The 19,873-nt window shown below is 44.8% G+C and overlaps 1 protein-coding gene across 6 annotated transcripts in view; it reads left to right on the forward strand.

Moving 5' to 3' along the window:
• The first annotated feature begins 15,048 nt into the window (after positions 1 to 15,048).
• Positions 15,049 to 19,873, forward strand: part of SORBS1 (sorbin and SH3 domain containing 1) — a 246,539-nt gene continuing 241,714 nt past the window's right edge. For all 6 annotated transcript variants that reach the window (XM_061169987.1, XM_061170051.1, XM_061170177.1 and 3 more), the window contains exon 1: positions 15,049 to 15,151. The gene's annotated coding sequence lies outside the window, so the exon portion shown is untranslated. The remainder of the gene's footprint in view (positions 15,152 to 19,873) is intronic.

Genomic DNA, 19,873 nt, shown 5'->3' on the forward strand with positions numbered 1-19,873 from the left:
AGGAAAGTGTGTGTGTGAGAATCATGCAGACTTTCTTGGTTTGGCTAATCCATGCTCTTGCTGTCTGATTACCTTGCCTTTTTAAAGAAAAGATGCTAAGCTGCTGCTGTCATTGCTGTTGTTGTTATTATTATTATTATTGCTAAGCACTTAGTAAGTGCCAGGCATTTTGCTTATCGCTCTGCATATATAATCTCATTTACCCTTCACAACAACTCTTTCAGGTGGTGCTTTTGTATTCTATTCTCCTTGGGGGGCTGAAGCCATCACAGCTTAGCTACTTGCCCAAAGTCAAATAGCCTGAGAGTGGCTATTTTGGGATTTAGGATTTATTTATTTTAGGATTTATTTTATTTATTTATTTATTTATTTTATTTATTTATTTTAGGATTTATTTTAGGATTGAGAGCCTAAATTGGGATTTGAACCAGAAGTCCCATTCCAGACCCCAAGTACTCAACCAGTATGATTAAACTGACTGAAAAAAAGAAAATACTCTCAGGGGAGCCTGAGCACTGCCTCCGCCTACACAAAACTCTAGTCATCCCAGGGCCTTGGGGCTGATTCTCACTGTCCCACGCGCCAGAGCCTCTCGGCATCCACGCCCACTGCCCTCTCTTCCTGTCCAATGCCAGCGTCCCAGTTCTTCATGGCACCCAGATAGCTCTGCTCTACAAAACAGGCCTCCCTGATTTCTTCCTTGGGTTTCTAGTGAACGATACAAGCTCTTGAAAAAGTCCGTCTCTCTGGGGTTTGGGAGTTTCCTTAGAGTCCATCCCAGAGTACCTTGCTTAGGGGTACTTAGATCCATTCAACTCATGTTCCCCAGCAACTGCTTTGTGCTAGACTCTGTGTCTGGCAATGAGAGAAGGAAAAAAAGTAAACAATCTGTATCTTTGGCTGTAAGGAAATCACAGTCAATGTCAAGCATGTTGTCTAAGCAACACATATCTAGAAGGCTGAATACTCCCAATTGTCTGGAGATTTCAAGGGCCTTTTCTAGTTTAAGGGGGGGAGGGGGGCTCCCCAAAGCCAGAAAAGATTCCTGCCACACGTGAAAAAGCTTAAATGTCCAATAGTAAAGGGTAAGCTCACTGATATACTATTCCACACCACAAAGCATTCTTAAAGGACTTAAAAAGAATTCTGAATCACATGGGTTTCATAATATATTTTTGTGAAGTGAAAAAAAAAAAGTAATATAACATTTTGCAAATAGTGATGCCATTTACGTGAAAAAAAAGATACATGGTGTGCACGGTTAATAGTGATTATCTCAAAATAGTGAAATTCCTGGTGGATTTTGTTTTCTTCTTATGATTGGCTTGAAAGTTTTGATTTTAAAATAATTTATTTAGAAGCCTATCTGCAAAGACTACATACTGTATCATCCCAACTATATGACATTCTGGAAAAGGCAAAACTATGGAGACAGTTAAAAGATCAATAGTTGGGACTTCCCTGGTGGTGAAGTGGTTAAGAATCTGCCTGCCAATGCAGAGGACATGGGTTCGATCCCTGGTCTGAGAAGATCCCACATGCCACGGAGCAACTAAGCCTGTGCGCCACAACTACTGAGCCCGCACACCTAGAGCCCGTGCTCCGCAACAAGAGAAGCCACCGCAACGAGAAGCCCACGCACCACAATGAAGAGCAGCCCCCGCTAACCGCAACTAGAGAAAGCCCGCAACACAGCCAAAAACAAACAAATAAATAAATAAAATTTTAAAAAAAAGATCAATGGTTGCCAGGGGTTTGGGTGGAGGGAGGGAGGGAGGGAGGGAGGAGGGAGGAGGGAGGAGGGAGGGAGAAATAGGTAGAACAGGAGGGATTTTTAGGGCAGTGAAACTACTCTGTATGATACTGTAATGACGGATACATGTCATGCATTTGTCAAAACCTATAGATTATACAACACAAAGAATGAACCCTTTTGTAAACTATGGACTTTAGTTAATAAGAATATGTCAATATTGGCTCAGTTGTAACAAATGTACCATACTAAGGCAAGATGTTAAAAATAGGGGAAACTGTGTGTATGTTGGGGGCCGGTGAGAAGGTATATGGCAGCTCCCTGTACTTTCTGCTCAATTTTTCTGTAAACCTAAAACTGCTCTAAAAAATAGTCTATTAATTAAAAAAAAATCTATTCTATATTTCAAATGTGCAGAAAAATACAGAGGATATAGCGAACACATTTATTCACCACACAGATTTAATAAGCCTTAAGATTTTGCCATATTTTGTTTTAGATTATTGTTTAAAGAAATAACAAATTACAGAAACAAAGCCTCTTTGTATCACTCCCATTTAATTTCAACCTCTTTCCTCCCTCACCAGAGAAAATTCCTTCCACCCATTTTTCTATACTTTTTACATGTCTGTCAACATTAACAATATATAATATTGGTTTTTATATTTTACTTCTCAAAAATGGAATTATATATTTGACTCTGAAATTTATCTTTTTATTAATCTTATCTTAAAAAATATTTGTGTTGATACATGAAGCTCTAGTTCATTCATTTTAACTGCTGTAGAGTATTCCATCTTTTGAATATACCACAATAATGAAAAGTTTTAAAATAATGTTTTGGAGCATATGTAAATGATATAGGGAAGTACTCAAGATATTAAGTGAGAAAAAAAACAAGATATAAAACTTTACTTACAGTATGACAGGGCTTCCCTGGTGGCGCAGTGGTTAAGAATCTGCCTGCCAATGCAGGCGACATGCGTTCGAGCCCTGGTCTGGGAAGATCCCACATGCCGCGGAGCAACTAAGCCCGTGCGCCACAACTACTGAGCCTGCGCTCTAGAGCCCGCGAGCCACAACTACTGAAGCTCGTGCACCACAACTACTGAAGCCTGCACACCTAGAGCCCGTGCTCCGCAGCAAGAGAAGCCACCGCAGTGAGAAGCCCGCGCATCACAACCAGTAGCCTGTGCTCGCCGCAACTAGAGAAAGTCCACGTGCAGCAACAAAGACCCAACACAGCCATAAATAAATAAATAAATAAATAAATAAATCTGTTAAAAAAAAAAACTTTACTTACAGTATGACACAAAACACATACATACAAAATAAAACGCTGCAATGGCAAATATAAAAACGTTAACAATGTTACTTTTGGATTGTGGGATTATAGATAGTTTTTCATATTTCCTAAACCTTATACAGTGAATAAACATTGATTTTATAATTTTTTAAAAAGTAAGACTAAAAGCATGCAGTTCTACTAAAAAGTAAGACTAAAAGCATGAGTTTGAGCTATGTATCCCACAAAATTACCCCCTCCCTCCCCACCTCTGTTGGTAGAGCCCCTGGACACTCTGTAAACTGCCCTGCCCCGTGTCACCCAGTCCTCTCACAGGTGGGCAGCAATGGCCCTGTGGCTCCTGTCCCAGTAGCCATATCTTCCTGATCACCAACAATGAGCTGGTTTCTGATGCCTGATACCCGCAACACAATTATGGGACTGGCTATAATTATGCTTGCAGCAATATTATAAGATTGGATATAAATATACTTGCTACATGTTAAGAGAGTTTATTTCTGTTCACAGTTTACCATCTGCCTGCAGTACACCCCTTCCTTCCTAGCTGAGAAGGGGAAGAGCACTGTCAAAGCCAGAGGTGAAACAGGAGTCAGATTGGAGGCTTTGAATAATCAACTTCTGAAAAATCATCTCAACGTGTGTGATGGAGCCAGAGTGTCAGGAATCACAGGAATGAGGCAGCAGGTTTTACCAGGTCTGTGTTGTTCTTTTGCTGTTCTGAGTGTGGAATGGAGCTCATTCAGGCTTGCTCAGAAATTCCTAAGTCACAGCACTCTTGAGGTACCCACATTCCCCACCTTCTGCCTTGACCTCCCTCTCCAGCTCAAGTCCTACATCTCCACCTGTCTGATGAGTGGTTCCATCTTCCTGTCCTACTGTATCACCAAACTAAATTCAGAACGATTTCTTCTTAGATGCTCAAATTTTGTCTTTATCCTGACTCCTCTATTTCTCTTAATGGCAGCACCATGATCCTAGTCATCTGGGGGGTGTCATCTTTGGTAACCTTTCACTTAGGACCTTGTATCTCAGCAGAAAGGCAAGTCGTGCCATGTCTTCCTTTATGAATTCAGTTCCCAGATCTAGCGCAGTTCCTGGCTCTCAGTGGTTAATATTTTTTGAATGAATGAACGAGAAGATGAACGAAATGTTTCTTCTTTTCCATTGCCCATGGTCACCTCCCAGCCTTTATTACCTCACCCCAGGACTATTGAAGTAACCTCTCAACTGGTTGTTCTGCCTTCCGTCTTTCTCAGCTTCAGTTCATCCTGCTGTTGCCACCAGACAGGTTGTGCTTACATGCCACCACCATCACACCACTCCCCTGTTTAAAAGCTTTTGGTGACTCCTCACTGGCTACCAGATAAAATTCAAGGTCATGACCTTAGCTTCCAAGGCCACTACACTCTAGCCTCAATTAATATCTCTAGCCTTTTGCTTAAAACTACTCACATTCCTGGGCTTCCTGGTGGCACAGTGGTTGAGAATCCACCTGCCAATGCAGGGGACACGGGTTTGAGCCCTGGTCCAGGAAGATCCCACATGCCGCGGAGCAACTAAGCCCATGGGCCACAACTACTGAGCCTGCGTGCCACAACTACTGAAGCCCACACGCCCAGAGCCGGTGCTCCGCAACAAGAGAAGCCACCGCAATGAGAAGCCTGCACACTGCAACGAAGAGTAGCCCCCGCTCGCCACAACTAGAGAAAAGCCTGCGCGCAGCAACGAAGACCCAACGCAGCCACAAATAAATAAATTAAAAAAAAAAAAAGCTACTTACATTCCTAAACCCTCTGTACTCTTCTCATGCATCTTGGGCCCCAGTTCCTGCAGGACACCCCCCCTTAAGGGATTAGATTTTATGTTAACCTGTCCCTTCCCCACTTGCCTGAGCCAAACCATTCCAGTCAGGCCCCCCAAGGGCCAAATGGGCTACCAAACAGACAGAGCATGAGACCCTCCCAGGCAATGTCATGACACTGTGGAAAAGACCTGATTGGAATAAAAAGTAGGTTATAAAACAGCATGTATTACATGGAATTTTTTTTTTAACAACTTTATTGGAGTATAATTGCTTTACAATGGTGTGTTAGTTTCTGCTTTATAACAAAGTGAATCAGCTATACATATGCATATATCCCCATATCTCCTCCCTCTTATGTCTCCCTCCCACCCTCCCTATCCCACCCCTCTAGGTGGACACAAGCACCGAATTGATCTCCCTGTGCTATGTGGCTGCTTCCCACTAGCTATCTATTTTACATTTGGTAGTATATATAAGGCCATGCCACTCTCTCACTTCGTCCCAGCTTACCCTTCCCCCTCCCTGTGTTCTCAAGTCCATTCTCTACGTCTGCCCTGTCCTGCCCCTAGGTTCTTCAGAGCCTTTTTTCTTTTTTATTCCTGTCCTGCCCCTAGGTTCTTCAGAGCCTTTTTTTTTTTTTTTTTTTAGAGTCCATATATATGTGTTAGCATACGGTATTTGTTTTTGTCTTTCTGACTTACTTCACTCTGTATGACAGACTCTAGGTCCATCCGCCTCACTACAAATAACTCAATTTCGTTTCTTTTTATGGCTGAGTCATATTCCATTGTATATATGTGCCACATCTTCTTTATCCATTCATCTGTCGATGCACACTTAGGTGGCTTACATGGACTTATTTTTAAAATAATTCTGCATGGTGGGAGAAATTTTGCAAGATAAAAATAAAATTTATTAGAGATGATTTAAAAGTTTTTCTTTTTGCTTATCAATGGTTTCCAATTTTTTCACAATGATCATATCTTCCTAATAGACTGTTTAAGGGAAAATAAACTTAGTGGCACAAGAAATTATAGAATTAAAAAAAATCACTCTATATTTTGTGTTTTATAAATATGAATTACTAAGACAATCCTTTTGTGATTTGCTCTCTTGGAAAGTTCATAATGCTGTGTCTTGCTAATTACATCACCTGTTACAGAGGGTGGTTTAGAAACATAGAAGTTAGCGTTTTCTTACAAAACTGAAAGTCCCCACTTCTCACACATGTTGGCTGCCCAGGCCCCTCATTCACAGCTGCCAAATCTTGGCATTTACCAACCCCTGGGCACAGGAAACCCTGGGTAAGGGAGTTCTCCTGGCCTGGCCCACAGAGGCTTAGACAAGAATTGCCACAGAAGCATCAAAACAATAGAATGTGATGTCGTGGGCATCCCAGGGGGGAAATAATGCTAGACTGAAATGCATTTTTGCATCATTGATTCTCCCTGCTGATTGAGCCCTGTTTATCTCATTTGGCAGATCAGCCTCAAAGTGCATGAACTATTTGTGCCTCATTAGTTTCCAATAGATTGATTTTGCTAGGATTGCAAATTGGCCGTCTTGCATTGCAGCCCGCAGGAGCCGGCTCTGGCTCAGCCTCAGGGCACAGGCAGAGGGAACAGCAGCAGCCCCTGCAGTGCGGCCACCAGAAAGAGACTGGAGGGCTGTTCTGCGGCCACAAGGACAGCAGTGCCTTAAATCTTTCCCGGAACCAGGTAGGATAAAATAGGGACATATAAGAAAGCAAACAAGGGCCGTCTCTGCTCTCTTTTCTTTCTCTTTCAACGTACATACTCTATTTGGCACCTCCCTCCTCTTGCCCCCAAATCCCCCCACTCCCAACCTTAAGCCCCTCTTCAAAAGTAAGAAAAATAAAGATAACATTAAAGAAAAATTAAAATAAATAAAATTGATGACCAGTTTATAAAACAGTGAGTGCTGAACTACTTACAATATAATGATTGGAGAGAAAAGCAGAATACAAAACTGAACATACAGTATGACATTGCTTTATAAAAAGTAGACATAGAAAAAAAGATTAAAAGGGAAAAAGCAAACCAAACGGGGATAGAGGTAACTTTGGACATTGAGGGATATGGAGGCTTTTCTTTTTTTTTTTCCTTTAAACTTTTCTGCATTTTCAAAATTGTCTAAAATGATTAGTAGTACATATACATATCCTCAGAAAATTTTTATTAAAATATATAAGGTAATAATACATACATAAAATAATAAAGCGGCCCATGCTTTTCATTCAGCAAGGTATATTGGGTCTGCCAGTTAAAAGAACAGAAAACTGACTCAAACTAGTTTGGCAGTTCCTCAAAAAATTAAACATAAAGTTACCATATGACCCAGCAATTCCACTTCTAGGTATACATCCAAGGGAATTGAAAACATATGTTCATACAAAAACTTGTACATGAATGTTCATAACAGAATTGTTCATAATAACCAAAAAGTGGAAACAAACCAAATGTCTATCAACTGATGATAGGATAAACAAATTGTAGTATATGTATACAGTGGAATGTTATTTAGTCATAAAAAGGAACAAAGTATTGATACAACAAGGATGAACCTTTTCCACATTACGCTAAGTGAAAGAAGCCAGACACAAAAGGCCACATGTTGTATGATTCCATTTATATGAGATGTCCAGAATAGGCAAATCTATAGAGACAGAAAGTATATTAGTGATTGCCAGGGACTGGGGGGAGAGGGGAAACAAGGGGTGACTGCTAATAGGTATAAGGTTTCTTTTTGCGGTGATGAAAATGTTCTGGAATTAGTTTGTGGTGATGGTTGCACAACCTCATGAATATACTAAAAACCACTGGACTGTATACTTTTAAAGGGTAACTGTTCTGATATGTGAATTATATCGCAATTTAAAAAAAAGAGTGTGTCTATCACACTGTCTTGTAATCACCCATGTCTTTATCAGTCTCTCCCACTCCACTGTGAGCACCTCCAGGATGAGGGCCTATCCTTGTTCTCTGGTTCTCCAGCCCTGAGTAGAGGACCTGGAACAGAGGGGGCACATGATATTGTTAACTGAACGACTTGAGAGTTCTCTTCCCACAAGCCCAGGGCTACCTGGCTGGCTCTGCTCCCAACCCTCAAGAATGGTCTGGGTCGGGAATTCCCTAGTGGTCCAGTGGTTAGGACTCGGCACTTTCACTGCCTGGGCCCAGGGCCCGGGTTCAATCCCTGGTCGGGGAGCTAAAATTCTGCAAACTGTGAGTCGCGCCCAAAAAAGTCTGAGTGTTAGAAGCCCTAGTTCAGGTATAGTATCTTCTGGAACCCAAGAGTGGAGCAGCCTTCAGTTTAAATACCAACTGGTGGAATCACATTGTTTAACCCCATTGAACCTTGTCCAGGGGTCACACTGAGTCAAACAGAGGGGCTGCCACTGACCCCTCGGGGTCCTTACTTTCCTCCTGTTGGAGGGCTCACCATGATTAACCTTCCTTCTTTGGAAGTGGCAGCCTGGGCTGCAACAGATTCTGAGAACCAGGGTCTAGCATGCTTTCTGGTTCTGCTCTAATTCTAATCAGGGTCAAATTAAGAAGCCCTTGGTTCTTTTGGCCTAAGGGAGGAGATAGCTATCTCTGTCCACTTCTCCCTTGTATAAAGTCCAGCTGCCCTTACTCCTTGGGCCGTAGGACATGATTCTTTCAGATTATCTCCTTCTTACAGAGTCAGACAAACAGGTAGGCCATGCAAGCACAACTTAGATTGCCAGTTTAAAAAGGGCTTCAAACATCCCTGGAAATGTGTGATTTTCCAAGACCTCCTCTCACAGAGAGTCGTGCATGCCTGGAAGAATCGCCTGGTTCAGCCAGTTGGGGCAGCAGGCAGAAAGATCCCTAAGAGGCATGGCCCAGTGACTAGAGATGGTCACTAAAATAGCATTCATAAAAGTGGGTCGAGGTAACCGAAGGTTTAGAAGACAGGTTTAAGAGACAGGGCAAGCAAGTTTGGAGACAGGACAGACTTGCTGAGGTAATGGAGAAGGGCCGATACCCGATAAGCACGCCCACCATCTTCCCTTCGGCCTTTTCCACGGTGCTCAGCATCTCCTCTTGATGAATGCTGACAAAGTGTTGCTAACCTACCCAGGACACCCATGTGACTCAATTTGGCCTTGTGTAATGAGTTCCCCCAGTGAACTCTTCCAATCACCTCTGACAAGCTTCCAACAGCTTACAGAATGTCAGTTATTCCCTTAACACCATTGTTGTTGATTTTTTAACCTTGTTAAGGTTATATTAGTTTGGTGAGGCTTGTTGCCCCATTTCTGCAATTGCTGTATTTTTTCCCTCAGGCCGTTTAAAATGATCTGTCTTCCTCTCCCTTGCCATCTCTCTCATGTTCTCTGGTTCTCCCCCTCTTTCTCTGTGCCACCTTTTTTTCCCTCTTCCTGGCTTCCTCCTTTTATCTCTCCAGCCTCAATCAGAATGCATCTCTCAGAGTAGTCAGCTCTATTCACCAACCATAAAAATGGTTTTCTCAAGTAAACACTTCATTAACTGAATTACTTTAGAGAAGTAAGTCTTTCTCAAGTAAACGCAGCATATTCTAATTAATGAATCCCCTGCCCAGTCAGAAAAAAATGGATCTCCCAACAGCTGCCTTCAAACTGCCCCCTCCTCTTTTCTTTTCTTTTTTTATAAATTTATTTATTATTTATTTATTTTTGGCTGTGTTGGGTCTTCGTTGCTGTGCGCAGGTTTTCTCTAGTTGCAGCAAGTGAGGGCTACTCTTTCATTGAGGTTATTCTTCGCTGTGGTGCGCAGGCTTCTCATTGTGGTGGCTTCTCTTGTTGCAGAGCACGGGCTCTTAGGTGCTCGGGCTTCAGTAGTTGTGGCGCATGGGCTCAGTAGTTGTGGCTCACGGGCTTAGTTGCTCTGTGGCATGTGGGATCTTCCTGGACCAGGGCTCGAACCTGTGTCCCCTGCATTGGGAGGTGGATTCTTAACCACTGTGCCACCAGGGAAGTCCCAAGAGGATATTATTATTAATATTACTAGGAGGCCAAGTTGTGAAAGATGCTTTCTTAAAATGTGTTGGTTTGGGTAACTTGTTTCCCCAGTTACCCAAAAGATTGACTGTAGTCATTTTCAGACATATCAGCTGGAGAACACCAGGAGGGAAGAAGAAAATCAAATGAGAGAAAGGGAATTATGAATCCCTTTAGGTGTTAAATCACTAAAAAATTCTGGTGGCCATTTGCACCTAATTTCTTTTGTAGCATCTTGAAGAAAATGAAGCAAGTAGTGGAAAGAGCAAAACTTCCTTAAAGAATGGATTCTCTTTTGCTTCTTGCTGATGAATTACTGAGAAGCAAATCTCTACACCCATGCCTGAGGGCACAAAACTAATTTGAATATTGTGGGATGCCAGATCCAAGAATTCCTCATTCTTTGGAGGTCAGGTGGGGCAGATGCTGCTTTGGGGAATTTTGGAGAGATGGGTGGAGGTTGGTCAGGAGGGGGCCAGGTAGAGAATGAGAGCAGGCAAGGACATCGCTGTGCTTAGGAAGCAGGATGGAGATGAGAATGAATGGGTCACACCAATGGCCTAGGCTTCAGGCCTCTGTTCATCAATCTAAAAAACGCTTGCTCCAATATGTCTCATGTTGTTGCTTGGATGAAAGCATGTGTACATAATAAAATCCCAATTCTATACATTTGTACTGTATTCGACCAAGGGTGTAAGGTTTGGCTTTGAGAATGTTTCATGCTATTAGATAATCAAAATAAGATGTTTAAAATGTTGAGCTGGGTGGACCTTTGGGAGTAACCAGAAGGACAGAATGCACTTCTGTCCACTTCCACTGTATTAATGGAAGGGCCTGCCCTAGGTCAGGGGTTTGGGTGGGGGACAAGAGAAGGGGGCAGGGCTTCCCTGGTGGCGCAGTGGTTAAGAATCCGCCTGCCAATGCAGGAGACATGGGTTCGAGCCCTGGTCCAGGAAGATCCCACATGCTGTGGAGCAACTAAGCCCGTGAGCCACAACTACTGAGCCTGCGTTCTAGAGCCCATGAGCCACAACTACTGAAGCCCTCGCGCCTAGAGCCCATGCTCCGCAATAAGAGAAGCCACCGCAATGAGAAGCCTGCGCACCACAGCGAAGAATAACCTCCACTTGCCGCAACTAGAGAAAGCCCGCGCGCAGCAACGAAGACCCAACGCAGCCAAAAAAATTTTTTTAAATAAAAATAAATGCTTATTCAATAAAGATGTTAATAAATAAATAAATAAATAAATAAATGCTTATATGAAAAAGAAAATATTACCCTCTTAGTGAGTGCTTATGTGTCAGGCAGCGTATAAGCACTTTACATGCGTGCTGTAATCTACAGCTCACAACTAAACCTTAGGAGGGTTGTGTCTCCCTCCTGTTACAGATGAGGGACCTGAGAACTTGCACAAGAGTTCCACATTAGGCATTGAAGCCAGGATTCTGCCCACAGGCTTAACCACTATGCTTCCCGCCATCTCTCGATCATCTTGTTTCTTTCCCTCTCTCCCAGGGTGTGTGACCCTGAAGATGGAGGAAAGGCTGGCAACTCTGGGCTGACCTCTACAAAATCCTGCTTGCTCCCTCCCAGTCCTTCACACTTAATGGCCTGCTTGAAGGATGCTTCCTACAGCACGTTTATGACCCTGGTTTGTGTTCTTGATCCTCCTGCCTGATATTTTAATTTCTCTCCAACAGTGGAAGGACTGCTGGGAATAATCTGATGCACATGAAGAGAAAACCAAGAGTTACTAATAAGATTAAATTAAATGTAAGCACATTCTTAACAGTGTGTAAAGCATAGTGCTAAGCACTGTTTGAGATGAGCAGACGCAAGCCAGGACATCATGGAATTTACAGTCTGGTGGGGAGAGAGGATGAGGAATAAGACTACATACACATATACATGAGTTCATGCCAAATATGGTAAATTCCATGAGAAAGGAATAAATGAAGTGCTGTAGGGCTGGAAAGCAGGGAGCGCTCACATTTCCCTGGGGAACCAGGAATGAGGCCATATGATATAAGAGAATGGTTGGGATGAGAGTGGAAAGCCCCGAGCTTTACTCCAGGCTTGGTCACTGATATACTATTGTACTAATAAGGCCTTGGTATTTCTTCTCCCCAGGACAGGCCACATAATTTATAGGACTCAGTACAAAATGAAAACGTGGGGTCCCTTGTTCAAAAATGAAGAATTTCAAGATGGCGAGAGCAAAGCAATACCCAAGTGTGGGACTCTTCTCAGCACGCCCATGAAGCGGGACTTCCCTGAGCTTCTGCTACCCCAGGGGTTACCTTTGGGAGGTGGGGAGGCAGGTCTTACCAGCACCTAGCACAGGGCCTGCTACTCAGATGAATCACTGAATGACTGGAGACAACAGTGAGTTGACATGAGTACACATGATGATTTCTTGGGGCACTTTCACTGTTAAAATGTTATTAGACCATGATTCTGAACACTTCTTGAAGGAGACATTTGACATGAATCTTGAAGGATAGTAGGAGTTTTCTTTCTCTTTGTCTTCCCTTTTTCCCTTTCCTTCTGTCCTTTTAGTATTTTCCCATTTATCTCATAAACCCTAATGACATACAGACTGGAACCAGCAGAGGAGTGCAACATTTGAGGGATGACTCAAAGATTGAGGCCTCATTAAAGATTTCCCCAGGCAGTTTCCCACTTACAAGGGAAGGCCTTGCCGAGAGATCAAATCTCCACAAGTAGAGTCTGGTTTTTCATTTTAAGATTATTTTGTTTTATTTTCATTGAACAAATTGATAGATGTTTATGATGAAAAAAATCAGAAAAATATAGATGAGGGAAAAATACTCATAATCCCACAAGAAATAGTTCTAATGAGATTGCAGTATAAAACTAGTTTTCAACCTACTTTTCTATTCAGTAATATATTATGAGCATATTTTTGTGTTAATGAGTCAGTATACTTTTTCATTTTTCATGGCTGTATGATATTCTGTCTATGGTTGTACTGTCATTTTCTTAACCAATCCACTCAAACTGAACATTTGGATTGTTTTTGATTTTTTTTTTTGCTATTCTAAGTGGTATTATCCTGAATTTGCTGGGTAGGCAATTTACTTAGTTACTCCAGCAGTTATTTTCCTCCTCTGTGGATAAACTCAAGATAACAGTAGCATTTCTTCCTGGGGTTGCTGTGTGGTGTTGGTCAGTTAATGCATGTATGAACGGACAGTTATGGTCAGTTAATATTAAACTGGTCAGTTTAAGCTCTTAGCATAAATACATTATACTGCATAGCGGACTAGACATGCAGTCAGCCCTCCCTATACGCAGGTTTCACACCTGCAGATTCAGCCAAATCAAATGTGATAAAATTTTCTTCGCAGTTGGTTGAATCCGCAGATGTGAAATGTGCCAATTTGGGGGGCCGACTGTATTCCTTGTACTACTCCATTTTAAATAAGGGACTTGAGCATCCACAGATTTTGGTATCCATGGGGTCTCCTGGAACAAATCCCCCACAGATACTGAGGGACAAGTGCATTAGCCGTTTCATTACTTTACAGGCCCAGGAGGAACTGCCTCCCTTAGATTGTGGTGGAAGTTAATAGTAGAGCCTGCGAAGCCGGACTTCTAGTCTAGTGTTCTTCGCAAAACAGCAGGATGAGGTGCAAGCTGGGGGAGGCCTGGTCTGGGGGCTCCCTAGATTGAATAGCTTTCTAGTAGTTTCTTGTCTCTTCAGTTGTAGAATAAGCTCCCAGGTGGCTAGGAGACTTCTAATTTTTTTTTTTTTCTTTACACAGCAGAGGACAGCAGATGCTCAGCAAAGACTTGTCACTGTTCCTTGACATCCAAGGACCTTAGCAGATGTGTTTCCCATCAGCCTGTGCAGTCATCAAAGCCTTTCTTTCCCTTGCACACACAGCCTGTCAACTGGGAACGTGCTCTGGCTGAAGATTCTCGCCAAGGGCAGCTGACAAAAATCAGTTGTGTTCAGCCCAAGGGATGATTGCCCCACCTTCAGGGATGTGGGAAGCTAGGCGTGGAGGGAGCATGTTCCAGGCTGGTTACTTGCTGGCCGTAACCTTGGGCAAGAAGTTTCCCCTCTCTGCGTTCAGTTTTCTTTTTGTAACACTGAGGGGGACTGGAGGAGGTCAGGATGGTATCACAGTGGTTACCTCTGAACCCATCTAGCAAAGTACTCTTCTGCCCACTTGCACATGACCCTGTTTTGTTTTATTCACCCTACTTTGCACATTGCAGATGATCTTGTTTATTTATTCACTTGTTTATTTGCCTGTCTCCCTCACTAAAATGGAAGCTTCATGAGCAGAGGGGTCTTGTCTGTTGTATTTTCGGCAGTAACCCCAGGGCCTAGTATATGCCTGCCATGGAGCCGCTGAATAAAAGTATTACATGAATGAAATCTCAGAGCCTGGTTCAAATGCTGATTGCACGGGTTTCTGTGTGACTTTGACCAAGCCGCTTAAACCATTTCAGTTTTCCCACTTGAAAAATATGGATTAGTAATAGCGACTATCTTAAAAGACTATGAGGATCAAAAGAGAGAAAAACTAAGAAGTATTAAGCATACTGGCTGACATACAGTATAATAATGATAGTAGCAAACATTTATGTAGCGCGACGGCCAGGCACTGATCTAAACGCTTTACATACGTTAACTATATTAATCTTCTCTATGTCCTGCGAAATAGGTACTGGTTATTATACCATTTTAAAGATGAGCAAACTGGGGCACAGGAGTTGAGTAAGGTATATGTACTCAAGACAGGTTAGCTGTTTTTTTTATGCCTAAGATTCCTTCCCAGCTCCCCTTGGGCAACCCCTCAGAAAGATCAGAGGGCGCACCGGGCCAGCCTCCCGCCCAGCCCGAGGCCGGCCGGGACAGAAAGGGTTACTGGAACCTGGCGCATGTTCTCGACGGGAGATCCGCGGGCCCGCGCGCCGGGCTCACAATGCTGCGGGGCGGGGCGGCGGGGCGCCTCGTCGCCTCCCATTGGCGCACACGCCCCTTCCTGTCACTGCCGGGTCCGGCACCGCCCCCTAGCACCGCCCACCGCCGAGGCGCCTCCGGAGTGGACGGTTCCAGACGCATGCTAATGAGGGGGCGGCCGCCGCAGCCCATTGGCCGGCCGCGGAGTGTCGGTGAAGTCAGTGCCGAGTCCCAGAAAAACAGAGCGGGGCCAACTGCAGAGTGTAGTGCGAGTTGGGCAGGACGCGCGCAGCCGGCCCGCCCGCCCGGAGACCCGCACGGTAAGTCCGCGCCAGCGGCCCCTCAGCCCGCGCTCGCCTGATTGTCAGCGCCGGCGCCGGGGGCGTGCGCAGGCCCGGCCCCCGCGGGCGGCGCCTTTGTTCCACGCTCGGAGGAGGCGCGTTTAAAGGGCCAGCTGTTGGAAGGACTTGAGGGACCCCCTCCCCCAGAGCATCCCCCGTGGTCAAGGGGAACACCGTGGTCCCCCTCGGCGGAACCCTCCTTCCTGCCTGCTTGGTGGATCCCCAGTCTTTAAGGGAAAGTTCCCCAGGGTGCGGGGGTTTTGGAGGATTCCAGGTTTTTGTTTTTTTAATTTTTTGTTTGTTTTTATTGGTGGGTGGGGGTACGTGCGATCATGGCCTCTGCTAGGAGAGAATGTCCGCCTGCTTCAGGCTGGCTGCAATATGGGTGGGTGGAGGAGACATCAAAGCCCGCGTGGGTTTGCGCTGTAAAGTGAAACTACCGAGGAGAGGCTCCTCTGCAGTAGCCAGAGGAGGAAGGAGGGAGCGAGCGGTAGGATGGAGGCATCTCAGGTGTGTTCATTCATGAGCATCCCTCTGGAGGAGAGGGCGGCGGGAGGGCAGCACGGACTACCGGTCTGGCCTAGGACCCGCCAGAATGAGCGGGTACGTTTGTGTGTGTGTCCGTGTCCGGGGACGCCGGTGCCTGTTCATCTGCCCATGCTCCTTCATCCCTCAGAGTGACTGGCAGCTTCTTGCTAGCCAGTTCCTAACCGAGATGAACAGAAAACAACTCCTTTCTCCGAATTCCCGGGGCATCCCCGGCTCTCCTCTGGCTTCTTTCCGAGGTGGCTTCCTTGATAAGCGCTAGCGCCATTCAAGATAGAGGGGGAAAGAGGCTTGAAATCATTACGTTTTATTCACGGGGGAATGTGCTGTCGAATTCTGCATCCCCGTGCATCCGCTGTCGTAAGATGGCTTTGAAATTCACCAGTGCATGCTTTCTTCAGGCAGACAGAATTTATTACGCTATTACATTGCTACATAAAAGCAGAAAGGATCCCACTGAGCGTTGCTCGTTTTATCCAGACCCTGGATTTTCCCAGCATGTTCTGGCTGAGCCTTTGGATTTTTGTTTTAAACTGAGCGCTGGGATGCCCCTCCTGTCACAGGGCCGACCTGCTGAAATCGCCGGAATTGATTTCACCGTCAATAGGAGGGAGGTTCATTTAGAGATATCATGGAGCCTGTCTGGCATGTCAGGCCTCTGACATCACCCCCCGCCCCCCACCCCTTGCGCCCTTTTTCTCTCCTAAGTGAAGGCCAGGGAGGGCTTGTCTCCATGCCCCCCTCCTTGGTTTGTGAGCTCCTCTAGATTCAGTTTTGTGTTTTTGATTGGAAAGGTGGCTTGGTTGTGACTGAAGAGAACGGAGTGGATTAAGAGTGGGGTGGGCAGCAGATGGGGACAGCAGCCTCAATGACAGAAAACATATGCTGGACATTTGGGGACTCCAGACCTCCAGCCCTTAGAGACAGGTGAGGTTGATGGGTGTGTGTGGAGCGAGAGGGGTGTGTGTGTGTGTGTGTGTGTGTGTGTGTGTGTGTGTGTGTGTGTTGGCTGTGAGGGAGCGGTGGAGGAGGGGGATGCTGCCAGCAATTTTCTGCCCCGCCCTCTTGATGCTGCCTTAAATAGCTCCTTGCCATCCAAGCTCTGATGTTTCAGGCTCTTGGCCTGAGGGGAGGGTAGGGGAGGGTTGGTCTTTTGGTACCTCTGCCCTGGGCACTGTTATAGTGGATGGTTAGGAAAGGGTTAGTTCTCCAGGGGTTGCAGAGAGCTCATTTCTCTGCTGGAGGGCGCTGAGTTGAACTAGCTCGGGTGACTTCCCCGCAGGGTATTAACGACTGAAAAGAAATGCTTTCTTCCCCATAGGGCGAAGAGCTGGGAGGGTATTGTCACCGTCCATCCGTTTGACACACACCTGCTGTTGGCCCTTTCCTCCTGTTACCTCCTGCTTTCTTTTATTCTAGTTGGCGAGTTTCTGTGAACTTTTCCGAAGGTACTGGGAATATTGGGAGGTGAGGTAGGAGTTGTGGGAAAGGACTAGCAGATGCTTCTTACTGGCAGAACAAAGAACTGTGCCGCTCTCCCCTTCTCCCCTCTCCAAAATAGAGTCCCATATAGATAGCAGTCTGGGGTTTTCTTTGCAGAGAATGAATGGGCAGGGTTCAGGAAAGATAGCTTGTATTAGGCAGCATTAGTAGTCATCTGGCCATCCAAACTTAGCTCTGGCCCCTCCCCTGGACTTGGAAATAGATTTGCTGTAGAGGGCACTCCCTGGTAATTTGGGATTTAATCTGTCTCTTGAAAAAGGAAACGGATGGTATCAAAAAGCTTTGGTGGAGGTCCTCTGGACCAAAAGCAGGACAGCTGGCTTTGATCCAGGCTCCAACCTGCTTTGGGCTTTGGGCTAGCGGCTTCCGCTCTCTGGGCCTGTGTCCTTGTTGGGAAAGTGGAGGGCTTTGGGGTAGATTGTTTTCCAGGGTTCCCAACAGCATTACTGTTCTTAGATTCACAAGACAGTTTGTGATGGCATTTCTAGATTTTTTGCTAAGCTGATGTTAAATTCACAATATTACTCGATGGCACGAAAGAAACATTCCAGGACTCAGCCTTCTGTTGGATTCAGATGCATCTGTTCCTTGATTAGTGTGATTGGTAAGGTTTTGCTGTATCTAAATAATTTAGAGTTAGAACAGCCCAGAGTGAGGCACAGCCCCTCAGTGTGGGTGGTTGGTTGGGGAGACCAGGTGGGGTGACAGAATGCTGAGGAAAGGGAGTTTTTATAATTCATTCTCTCTCCCTGTGTATGTTTAACTCACTGCATTATTTATGGTTATACAGGTGAATGTTTAGATATTTAGAACCTGAGAGTTGGAAGAGACCTGTGTGATTGCCAGGTTCAGCCCCCCTCACTGAGGAATTTGAGGGGTTGGGTGGCTCAGCCATTTGTTCAAGGTCACACAGCTAGCAAGATGCAGAGCTGGGCAGAAACCCCAGGTGGATAGATTTTAGGTCTTGTGTTCTAGATACACCTCTTAAGTCCCCTCTTCCTCTGAGAGAAATGATACTAAGATGCGGTAGAGAAAAGCAAGGAGAAATTAGGGGCAGTAGAAGGGAGAGGTTGGGGAAACAGACCAGGTAGGAGGTTGGGGGCAGGTCAGATGAGGAAGGGGAAAACACAGGCACCAGGCTTGGAGGAAAAAGGGATGGAGCTGGAAGGGGGAGGCTTTATCAGCTGTGAAATAGCAGATTTCTACAGCCCTTAGAGTGAAGTAAGTAAGGAGAGGCTTGGCTTAGACACGGGTTGGGGTGGGTGCACAGAGTCCAGGCCAGGGTTGAGACTGACTTAAGAGTCTCTTGGGATCTCTCTGTTGACCCTCAGATTGCAGTGTGTGGTGGAGGCTAATTTAGTTTCAGGGCCAACTCAGGCCTTTGGAGCCAGTGGGGCAGGCAGAACTTGAACATGTGGAAAGTCAGATATGCCGGGAGTGATGCTGGAGAATGCTGAGGTGGGAACCCATTCTGCTGAAGTTCCAGTTTTTTGTTTTTTTTTTTAAACTAAAAAAATTTTTCCATGGAATTTTTTTTTCAACTCAAACAGCATTTTCTCCACTGACTCTCATTGGTGCTTTGTACATTTTATGAGATAGCAATTTGTGTGATAGTGTCTCTTGTACTCCTTTTTCAGAGGAGATATCGGAGATGACTGATTTACTGAACCGTAGCTCATCTGGAGGGAGCTTTCGGCCTATGACCTGAGCTAAGCCTCAGAATGTTTAAATGAGCAGTTAAAGATCTGTGAACAGTAGTTAACCAGATTAGTAACCATTCAAGGGCAAGGATAAAAGGTGATAATACTTTGAAGTCTATAGCCCAAGCCTACAGCTGGCCATGTACAGTGTAATTTACTTTGGCCTAGGAAGTCTTTCTGTGGATCCTTTAGTTGTTCCCTCTTTTTGTGTATGGTTACTCATGTCTGTCTGTCTGTCCCTGTATCTTGCTGTCTTCCCATCCTACTTTTCCCACACCCCCCGCTCTACCTTTCTTTTTCTCTCCTCCTATTATACCTTTTTCTTTGACCTCCTCCTCCATCTTTTATTTACTGTCAATAACATAGCTCTGTAGTGTATTTTAATATATTTATTGTGTTATTAAAATCTCATCCTCTCTGTTCTTAATTTGAAATCAGTTGAGTTCACGTTTTTGAATGTGTGTATATGTGTTTTACATACAAAAAACAAACAAACCAAACCCAATTAAATTGCTTTTTACTTCTGTGTGGCCTTCCATTGATTTTTTTTTTTCCTCTGCTCCTCTTCTGTGGTCAGTAGTGGCTCTTTACAGAAAAAAAAATTTCCCAGCTCACTGTCACGTGGATATTATTGTTTTCATAACAAAAACAGCTACAACAATAGAAAAAGTTTCCCCCTTGTTTGTGGACACAAGGGACACCCTCTCCCAAGAGATGTGCCCTATTTCTTGACTTTCTTCCATGGAAAGAGTGTCTGCAGTGTATTCTCTAACAGGGGCCTGTACTGTAAGGGGTTGGAGGTGCTGATGGTGGAGCTGAGGTTTTATCAGTGATCCTGGTAATGCTTAGAGGGCGGGTGGGAGGGAGACAAGAGAGGACATGTAGGAAAAGTTCAGGGTGGTGGTTTTTCTTTATTTCCCCAGGCAGATCTAACTCATCCGGCAGTAGTAGG

Source organism: Eubalaena glacialis, chromosome 1 (assembly GCF_028564815.1).
Source record: "Eubalaena glacialis isolate mEubGla1 chromosome 1, mEubGla1.1.hap2.+ XY, whole genome shotgun sequence".
Classification (NCBI taxonomy): domain Eukaryota; kingdom Metazoa; phylum Chordata; class Mammalia; order Artiodactyla; family Balaenidae; genus Eubalaena; species Eubalaena glacialis.